The sequence below is a fragment of the Ascaphus truei genome, chromosome 3 (assembly GCF_040206685.1).
Source record: "Ascaphus truei isolate aAscTru1 chromosome 3, aAscTru1.hap1, whole genome shotgun sequence".
Taxonomy (NCBI): Eukaryota; Metazoa; Chordata; class Amphibia; order Anura; family Ascaphidae; genus Ascaphus; species Ascaphus truei.
The window spans coordinates 407,333,646-407,343,896 of record NC_134485.1 but is presented as its reverse complement, the minus strand read 5'-3'; the positions used below and the strand labels follow the sequence as shown (position 1 = coordinate 407,343,896).

The window sequence follows — 10,251 nt, the reverse complement described above, 5'->3', positions numbered from 1 at the left end:
ATACTTATAAAGAAATAACCCCCCCCCCTAACACATACATTATAGTAATGGGCACAATTACTATTATCCACAAATGGATAATAGTGCATTTGCCCATTTAAAATACATAAAGAACAATAAATACATGAAATACATATTGCACTCACCCTTGTCCGGCTGCCACGATGAAGGCCATCCTCATCTTCATCACCGTCCATGCCCCCTCCGATGCTGCAAAACATAAACAAGAATAAAAACAGCCAATGTAATGTCCTCTAACCCCTTAATCACCATAGCGGTTATTAACCGCTACAGTCATTAAGGGGTTAACCCACCCTCACCCACCACTCGAGAGGCCTAAATACCCTCCCCCACTACCCCCCCACCCTGTGAGGCCTAACCACCCTCACTCACCCAATACCCAGCCGGGAGGCCTACCCACATATCCTTGGGGCCAAGACCCCCTTCCCCCACCCCCAGTACCCACAATAAAAACAATACACAGCCCCACAATAAACATCATATTTATTAAATACATAACCCACCCCCTGTGCCCCCCCATAAATCCATGATTTATTATTTTACATACAGGGTAAATACCCGAGGCCCACAGGAGTCCCCGGTGGGCCTGACGGGTCACCTCACAGACCATGTTTCAAACAGGGTCTGGAGGCCTACGGGTGGTCCCCGCCAGGCGCCGTGGTCCACCAGGTGGTCTCCTCGGGTCACCGTGGGCCACAATGGGGTCCCCACGGGTAGGCCCGAGGCTGTCTGGGGGGCCCCGGGTCAAACCCACAGCTGTCTGAGGGGCCTCGGGTGGTTCCCACGGGGGTCTGGGGACCCTCGGGTGGTCCCTGCGGGTCCACGGTACTCCCACAGATGTGGAACCACCGGTTCTTCCCCGCAGGTGTCCCCTGTGGCCTATGACGTCACATTATCGTCATATAGTTCCCACGGTCCTGAAAAGCATGTGATTTTGGGGAAAAAATTAATTTTGATGACGTCATTTAAAGGCAATGACGCCAGACAATCAGAATGGCTGTGCTTTAATTGCCTTTAAGATGATGTCATGAAAAGAAAGATGGCCGGCCTCACATGGTACGGTAGCCAATCAGAGCGTGGGAAATCCATCCCAACTCTGATTGGCTCTAGTACCATGTAACAGGCTTTAAATTACGTCACATCCGATCTTCCCAAAGCCTCTGTCACTTGGTCTACTAGAGCCAATCAGAGTAGGGATGTAGTTCCCACGCTCTGATTGGCTACCGTACCATGTGAGGCCAGTCATCTTTCTTTTCGTGACGTCATCTTAAAGGCAATTGAAGCACAGCCATTCTGATTGGCTGGCGTCATTGCCTTTAAATGACGTCATCAAAATTAATTTTTTTCCCCAAAATCACATGCTTTTCAGGGCCGTGGGAACCATATCACGATAATGTGACGTCATAGGCCTATAAAAGCCTATGTCGTCTCATTTTGAAGGCAGACGCCGAGGAGGACGGACCTCTGGAAGGAAGAAGAGGACGGGGCGTGGCAGCAGACGGTAAGAAGACCCCCAGAAGACCCCAGAAGAACAAGAAAGAAGACGGAAGAACACAGATCAAGATCCTGTAGACGTTTTGGATTTAAAAAAAAGTCTTAGTTTATTTTGTGAGGGTTTGTTATTTTATGGGTTCCTGTTGCTGTGCGTGGATTGGTTGGAGAGCTTGGTGTTCAACGGGAGTCGGTGAGTGGGGCAGCTAATGGTTAGTTAAGAAAAGAAATGTATTTTTTTGGAACTTTAACTGTTTTTTGTAATTTATTATATGGGATACAATTTTTTCATTCTCATTTCTTGCCACTGTATGTATATATGTATGTATGTATGTCTCTATCGATATATACATACAGGGTAAGAAATGATTTGGTTGGTAATTCTTGTTTTGCACTATTTAAATGTATTTTGATATGCTGCTATTCTTAAATGTGTGTAATGTAATGTTTAATTAGATAGATGTAATTTTTGGTGTTCTATGCTGTACTTTAGGTCAGGGTGAGGCTTGCTTTGTTATAGTGGTTTTATTTTGGTACTACTATTTTGTCAGATGTTAACTTTTTTGTAGAATGGGTTTGTTTAACGATTAAAAGAGTTAATTGTGTAATTGATTTGGATGGTATTTTAATTGTTTTGGGATTTGATTCATTAATGGTAATTTATTTCGGTTGCCTTGCTTGGTTTACATAGTATACTTGTTTGGATTTCATTGTATTTTCTTTTGAATATTGTATTGTTAACATTGATTGGCAGAGTGTACATGGTGCACAGATTTTATGCATCATGTATACAATGTAAATTCAATGTTTTGATTGGCATTTGATGCTTTTGATTGGCAGATGAGAATGATTTTATTAGGAAATGGGATTTTGTTTGACTGTTGCTGATATGGAGAAGTGCTATTTTTATGTGTGCATGTTTTTGTTAACCCTTAAACATTTCTTTGTATATTGGTTCATCATGTGTACATATATATATATATATATATATATATATATATATATATATATATATATATATATATATATATATTATATATATATAGTTGCATGATGAAGCCACTGTACAATTGAATGGGTGAAGGGTGGGTATCGGGCCATGGTGGCTTAACCCCTTAATTACCTTTGCGGTTATTATCAGATAAGGTGATTAAGGGGTTAATTGATATCAGAATGTAATTGCAATGTATTGGCTAAGGTATTTTGTTGGCAACGGAGGACACGGATTTTGCTGGCGAGGGGTCTTCTTATTGATGAGGTCAGTGGAACTTTATTTATTTTATTATGCTAGTTAATGTGTTTAATAATGGGCAAATAATCTATTATCCCAATCTGGATAATAGTTATTTTGCACATTATTCTACTGTATGTGTTGGGGGGGGGGGGGATTGATGTATTTAATGTATAGGACATGTTTATTTTTTTAACATACAGGGCTGTTTCCTCAGGTCTGCGGGGGACCTATGGAAACCACCTGCGGTCTCCTCGGGCTTCTCACGGGTAAACGGCTGCCGGGTCCACGGAGGACACCTGCGGGGAAGAACCGTTGGCCCCACATCTGTGGGGGCACCGCGGACCCGTAGTGACCACCCGAGGGCCCCCAGAACCCCGTGGGAACCACCCGAGGCCCCTCAGACACCTGTGGTTCTGACCCGGGGCCCCCCAGACAGCCGCGGGCCTACCCATGGGACCCCATTGTGACCTGCGGAGACCAGACCCTGTTTGAAACATGGAGCTGGGCTACTGTAGGTCTGTGAGGTGAGGTGATGTTTATTGTGGGGCTGTGTATTGTTTTTATTGTGGGTACTGGGGGTGGGGGAAAGGGGTCTTGGCCCCAAGGGTATGTTGGTAGGACTCCCGGCTGGGTATTGGGTGCGTGAGGGTGGTTAGGCCTCACGGGGTGGGGGGGTAGTGGGGGAGGGTATGTAGGCCTCCCAAGTGGTGGGTGAGGGTGGTTTAACCCCTTAATGACTGTAGCGGTTAATAATCGTTATGGTGATTAAGGGGTTAGAGGACATTACATTGGCTGTTTTTATTCTTGTTTATGTTTTGCAGCATCAGAGGGGGCATGGACGGTGATGAAGATGAGGACGTGCTATATGTATTTATTGTATTTATTGTTCTTTATGTATTTTAAATGGGCAAATTCACTATTATCCATATGTGGATAATATTAATTTTGCACTTTACTATACTGTATGTGTTAAGGGTGGTGTTTTTATGTGTTGTAATTTTTTTTTGGGGTGCACTTAATTGGTACTGCAGGCCTGCTGGGAACACCCGAGGGCCACCGCCGGCCTATTGTATCATTGCTGTGCATCCCAAAAATGTTCTATATGTAATGGGGGTATAGGGGTTGTTGGGGGCACAGGGGGTGTATGTTGTTTATTGCAATGTTTATTGGGGGCAATTGTCCCTAATAAACATGCTATTATGCCTTAACCCCTTCATTGCCTTAGCGGCTATCCGCTATGGTAATGAAGCAGCATTAATGTATTTTCATAATATTGTGCGGGAGCAGGGGGTCCCCTGAGCTGAACCGCACTGATTTGTGGCTCAGGGACCCCATGCTTCCCGAGTTACAGGCCCCGGTTTGGGGCATCGGTGCCAGTGTTGCCGCCATCTTTATAGCGGGCACGTCGCGTATGGGATGCTATAAAGATGGCGGCGACACTGGCACCCAATGACACATACCGGGGCCTGTAACTCGGGAAGCAGGGGGTCCCTGATCCACAAATCAATGCGGTTCAGCTCAGGGGACCCCCTGCTCACAGTACACTATTATTAAAAATACATTCCTGCTGCTTCGTTACCATAGCAGATAGCCGCAAAGGTAAGGAATGATTGTTTATTTATATGGGTGTTTTATTCATAGTGTAGATGTGCAGAGGGTCTCTGGAGCTGAACCGCTTTGGTTTTAGGTCCGGGGACCCCCTGCTTCCCGAGATACAGGCCCCTTTATGGGGTGCCAGTATCTCCTATGCATTTAAATGTCACACGTCACGTGACAGTGGGAATAAAATGTATAGGAGATATCGGCACCCCATAACGGGGCCTGTATCTCGGGAAGCAGGGAGTCCCCAGACCTGAAATCAACGCGGTTCTTCTCCGGAGATCCCTTGCTCATCTACACTAGTAACACATGCTATATTAAAAAAACATTCATTTCGGGCGAGATTTGCGCAGGGAGAGGCGGCTCTCTCTTAGCAGCTCTCTGCAGCTAAAATAAATCGCCGGGTAAGGCCTTCTCAGAGAGGTGATATAGGGGCAGTATAGATGTCTGCCGGGCTAAGCGTTAAACATGTTGGTATTAATTATATAAAATAATCATTTCTCTGGAGGTTTTCAGTAACTTCTTCCGCAAAGGCAGCATTGGGAGCTGTCAGCCACTGTTACAGAGAGAAGGGCAAAAACTCCTAGAATGATGACTTGGTGAGTGAATTTAAAATCACAGAAATTGGTGACAATATATTGTGCATAGCATAGTGGCAGATATTTCAAACAATGTTTTCCAACATCTCACCTGCAGAGCAGCAACAAATCCACAGTGCAAAATTCTCAGGGTACATGTGAAAATCTAAATAATATACTGTACATAGGGTTTAAAAAAATGTGAAAAAGTTCAGGTAAACGGTAACATTAATACATTTGTGATAAATTGATCCAGTGGTTTTTTTTTGAGAAGTACTGTAACCTAGATACATTTAAAAATGGCATTAAATCATGGTGAATCTAGATTCCTAATGCTGTGAAGCCCCTCGCTCAGGAAAGACAGTGACAAGGGTCATATTTAAGCTATTTGTATGTATCCTGCAGAATGTTTCCACATTGTATTTACACCATGTACAGGGGTAGTCAACAATATTACACCTCAACAGTTGAAATATTGCGGTAGGTCCAACCCATTCTCGCACACAGATGTTTCAAAACATTGATCTCTTCTCCCGCTTGTGCGTTGGGTATGTGCGTTGGGTACGCCAGTGGTTGCAGTAATGTTGGCTAAATCTGTGGCTGCCGACAAGGGGCGATGGGCGGACCTGTGTCCTGGGCAGCCAACACAGTTTTTCCTAGAGTAGTTAAATTATGTGTGTGTGCATTTTATGGACAAGGGGACACTGAGTTTACTGAAGAGAGAAGTAGCCTGGGCAACAAATAGATGAAGCCTGAAAGATGGACTACCCTAGGAAGATGTATAAATTAAATGGAGGAGAGGAATGTTGTGGCTATTTATAATGAACAGGGACCAGCTGACCTTTTAAAGCAATTGTAGGCGGGTTGCAGTGCTCGGAGTGCAATGGGTTAAGGTTTTACTGTATTTTGCTTGGTTTGCACACACAAAGTAACATCGTTTTGTAAATACCTCACTTTTAAAATGATGGAATATTTCAAAAGTTATAACACCATCTAAAATAGAGGAAAGTACAATGCAACATAAAACTCAAATGTGCAGTAGATTTTATTTTTTTTTTTTTTTTTTTTTTTTTTTTTTCAATTTATTTTTATTGTTTTAGAGAGACATAACAAATATATTGTCCATACAACAAAGAGCATTAACAGTTCGTCATCTGAAATAAAATAATTGATATAACACGCGTCTCTCATGAGCTTAACAAAGGATAGAGAAGAACGTAGAAAAGAAGAAAAAGAAGGGTGGGAGGGGTGGAAGGGGGGGGGGGGGTAGGACGAGCCCATTTGTCTGGTATTTCTGTATTTATTTATATAAATGATATATATTTATATATATTTCCCTAGTTTCCTGGCCATATTTCCCAAATTTTGTGAAATTTGTCAGTTTTCTGGTTCAACTGTGCTGTGAGGAGCTCCATCATCTTTATTTCCCTTAGTCTCCGTAAGACAGTCTGCCTAGAAGGCGCATTCACCTTTTTCCAGTCAGCCGCAATAGCACAGCGGGCAGCTGTCAGTACATGAGTGATCATCTTACTTTCTGCCGTTCCTAATTCATCTATTGGTTTGGCCAGCACCATGGTCAGCGGTTCCACCTCAACCTCCACCCCCAAGTACTCTCTGATCAATCTTTGTATCATGACCCAGAATATCTGAATTTTTGGGCAACTCCACCAAATATGAACCATATCTCCTTTTTGCCCGCATCCCCTCCAGCACAAATCCGGGAACCCGGGGAAGATCTTAGCCAGCCTACTCGGGGTTAGGTACCAATGAAATAGAATTTTATAAATATTCTCTTTGATAGTGGTACAGATTGACGTTTTTGCAGCTACCTCCCAAATGTCCTCCCAGTCTTCTCTATCGATCTCTGTATTCAAATCTTCTGCCCATTTGATCATATAGCTATGTTGGGAACAACCCGCTGATCGCGCCAGACCCAGATATATCTCCGAAATCAGTCCTTTACAGTAATATCCTTTCCTACACAGTCTTTCAAAATTTGTTAAATCTTTGAATGCCGAATCTTTGGAGACTGATTGCAGGTAATGCTTAATTTGGAGGTAACCAAACACTGGTATATTTATGATTTTGTGTTTCTTCTCCAGCGCTTGGAGTGGTAGAATTATACCGTTATCTACAAAGGTAGATTTTATTTTTAAGGATTGCCACGGTATCAGGGAAACTGATGCTCTTTCCTCTCCCATAATCCTCATGTATCACATCTTCACTGTTTGTCTCTCCCTCCCAAACTAGGGCAATTACATCATCAGATTGAAATTAAATGCTGTCCCACTTAGAAATGTTGAGGGATGAGCAGGAGTAGCCTGCAGTAATGTGGGAGGATGCCCTCCAAAAAGGGAAGGAAAACATATAAATATTTATTGATTTTGACATTGATTAATAGCTGTTTTTATTTTTTAACTAGTTCTTTCCCGCAGTAAAATATTGACAGATGAACCTATTTTGCATCAAAGATCAACTTGAGATTTACTGTATGCATACCAGTATATTTCACCTGCAATGGTCACTACTCATCAAAACGTATCAACTACCAAAAATAACAAATAAATACTTTTGTGATAAATTGTGATTATGGGTTCTTTAATAAGTAATTGAATCAACATAATGAGCACATTCACTCTTGTAATAATTATGGATCACAACCAATTCATGAAAAGAGACTACTTGGATTACAAAAAAAAAACATTTATTCTAGAGCTGCATCACCGAGTAATCTTAAATATCACTCTACTTCCCCCTCAATTTATAGGAGTAAAAAAGTACACGTAGCTGCCACACATTGGTATGTATGATGGACAGAAACACATAGTTTCAGCATGTTCTTGGGTAGATCCCTGGATGTATTGCTCCTACATTACTGGTCAGTACCAGACACATTCACATAAAACTTGATAAACATATTTTTTATTTTGTCAAGCGGCTGCAGAGACAAACTTAATCAAGTAATAAACTAAAAACAGGAAGGATCCAGTCCCCTGTAAAAAAAAAAAAAAACCAGTTCCTTATTGCGTTTCAGAGTACATCACAGGCGCCATCATGCTGTTTTTGGGACAGCATACTATTTTCTGCCACTCTTAGCTGATTACTGATGTAGCTCTTTAAGAGCCAGTGCCGCAATTTGAACAGAAGAGGAGGGCTTCCTCATCTTCATCAGTGTTTCTCCTTTGGTTGAGACCAAAAAGGTTCCTTATGCTGCCCTCCGCTTTTAGGAAGCCCCTATCTTAATATACTGATCAACACAACATTCATGAATAATTTGTGCTGTAACAAAATATAATTCCCAACCCGTAGATCAATAACTGGTATGGAATGATCAAATGGTCTAGTTCGATTTCCCTCATTTATGATGTCATCAGGTAAATGCGTGATGTTATTTTGTTATTGATAGTAACCTTTTTGTATATCGTGTGTAACATTATCAGCTTGACAATGCAGAACCAGCACACAAGTTCAAAATAATGTATCCAATCGTATCCGTCACTTGTTCCTTGGCTCAAGTGCAAACTATTTAAAGCAGCAATACTACATTCCCCTGTTTTTTCATATTTATAGCATGTGACAATGTATAATTCTTCATTCTTACCTAAACTGGCAATTGTTTGGTGCTCCTGCTAAAAATCTGTAAAAATCCAGATTGTGTGCCTAACTGAATGGCAGCCTTCTGACTTTATGCTGCTGTCAGTGAAATGCTGCAGCTTATATAATGTTACATATTGCCAAGTGCAACACATTATTGTTACAGCTTCCAGAGTAATAGACAGTCTGCTGTTTGGACCACTGGCAACAAAGTATCACAAAGAAATATGTTGCTACTGTAAGTGCAGAGCTCAAAAAGGTGTGTTAAAGCAGGTTTCCAAAGAGGAAGTGGATATGACTTTCTAAATGGTTGCTGTAGCAGCCAAAGGGGCTCATTCACTGAACTTCGATAAGTGGCTTACAGCACATTTTTTGCCAGAAACTGCTATTCACTAAGCAGTGATAAGAATATCGTACAGTACTTTAAAAACTTGCAATATTTTGGCGCCAGCTAAAGACTGGCGCTAATGATAGTGCAAGATGCATAAAAGCAGTTTATTTTAGTTTTACTGCACAGGATTGATACTGAGGGGGTGCCGGTATCTCCGGCAGTATTTAAATCCCCCGGTCACATGGGCCGTGATGCGGAGGATTTAAAAAATGGTGGGACACTGCAGCCTCTATCTCGGGAAGCAGAGGGTCCCCGAGGGTGAGATCAATGCGGTTCAGGTCAGGAGATCCCCTGCTCCCGTACAATAGTATTAAAATGCATATTTAAACTGCACGAACGCCTGTAAGAGCCGTGTATGGAGACGCAGCGTCTCCGTGCATCTCTTCCAGGCTGCAGTTTAAACAGTTTCAGTGACTTAGAAGAAGAAAAAAAACAAGTACAGGTGCGCCGACGAGTATTCTAAAACTTGCCTTGGAAAATCTGGGGCTATCACCAACAAGATCCAGGTACATGCTGGGTACATGCTGCAAACATTTCAGTGACATTTCTGCAGAGACTAATGGCCCATCGGATTAACACAGCAGGAGTCCCTGGCAGTCCCATTCAAACTGAATGGGACTGCCAGGGACCCCCGCTGTTAATCCAACGGGCCATTAGTCTATCTGCAGAAATGTCACTGAAATGTTTGTAGCATGTACCCAGCATGTATCTGGATCTTGTTGGTGATTGCCCCAGATTTGTTTTAGAATACTCGTCGGCACTACAGTAGTACGATCTTACATTTTTTGACCACACTTTAAAAAAAATGGTGTTTTTTCTTAGTGAACACCGTTTTGACACACGTTTTAGTGTGCGGTAAAACAATGCAAGATCGCTCGCCAATGCACTGGTTTTATCGAGGTTTAGTGAATAAGCCCCCATGGATGCTAAGTACATTAAAAATGAAAAAGTGAATTAGGTTTTTAAAAAATGCAGACACTATTATCTAATACTACGAACTGATATTTAAAAACAAAAACACAGGATTCTTCACGTTTACTGCTTTAATACAGTTTAGTGAGATTCTTGTCTAAAATGAATATTGGAGTGTGTAGAAGGAAGAAGGAGCACAGCCATCTGCATCCACGGTGCAAAAAATGAGAAAGTCCTGTGGGACGAAACGCGTTGGTGCGTCGTCCTACACCATTACCAAGCTGATTAAATAAAGTACTATTTTTTATTTCATTTGGAGTGCCCATATTCATTTTTTGCACCATGGATGCAGATGGCTGTACTCCTTCTTCCTTCTACACACTCTGATCTACACTCCTGAGGATTGCACGCTGAGGAATTCTACTTATCTG

General features: G+C 42.1%; 1 protein-coding gene across 2 annotated transcripts in view; it reads right to left on the bottom strand.

Annotated features, from left to right (window-relative positions):
- Positions 1-9,584: 9,584 nt before the first annotated feature.
- The window catches only part of PRCP (prolylcarboxypeptidase), a 62,700-nt gene continuing 62,033 nt past the window's right edge, over positions 9,585-10,251 (bottom strand). For both annotated transcript variants that reach the window (XM_075592605.1, XM_075592604.1), the window contains exon 9: positions 9,585-10,251. This exon is cut by the window's right edge and continues 1,069 nt beyond it. The gene's annotated coding sequence lies outside the window, so the exon portion shown is untranslated.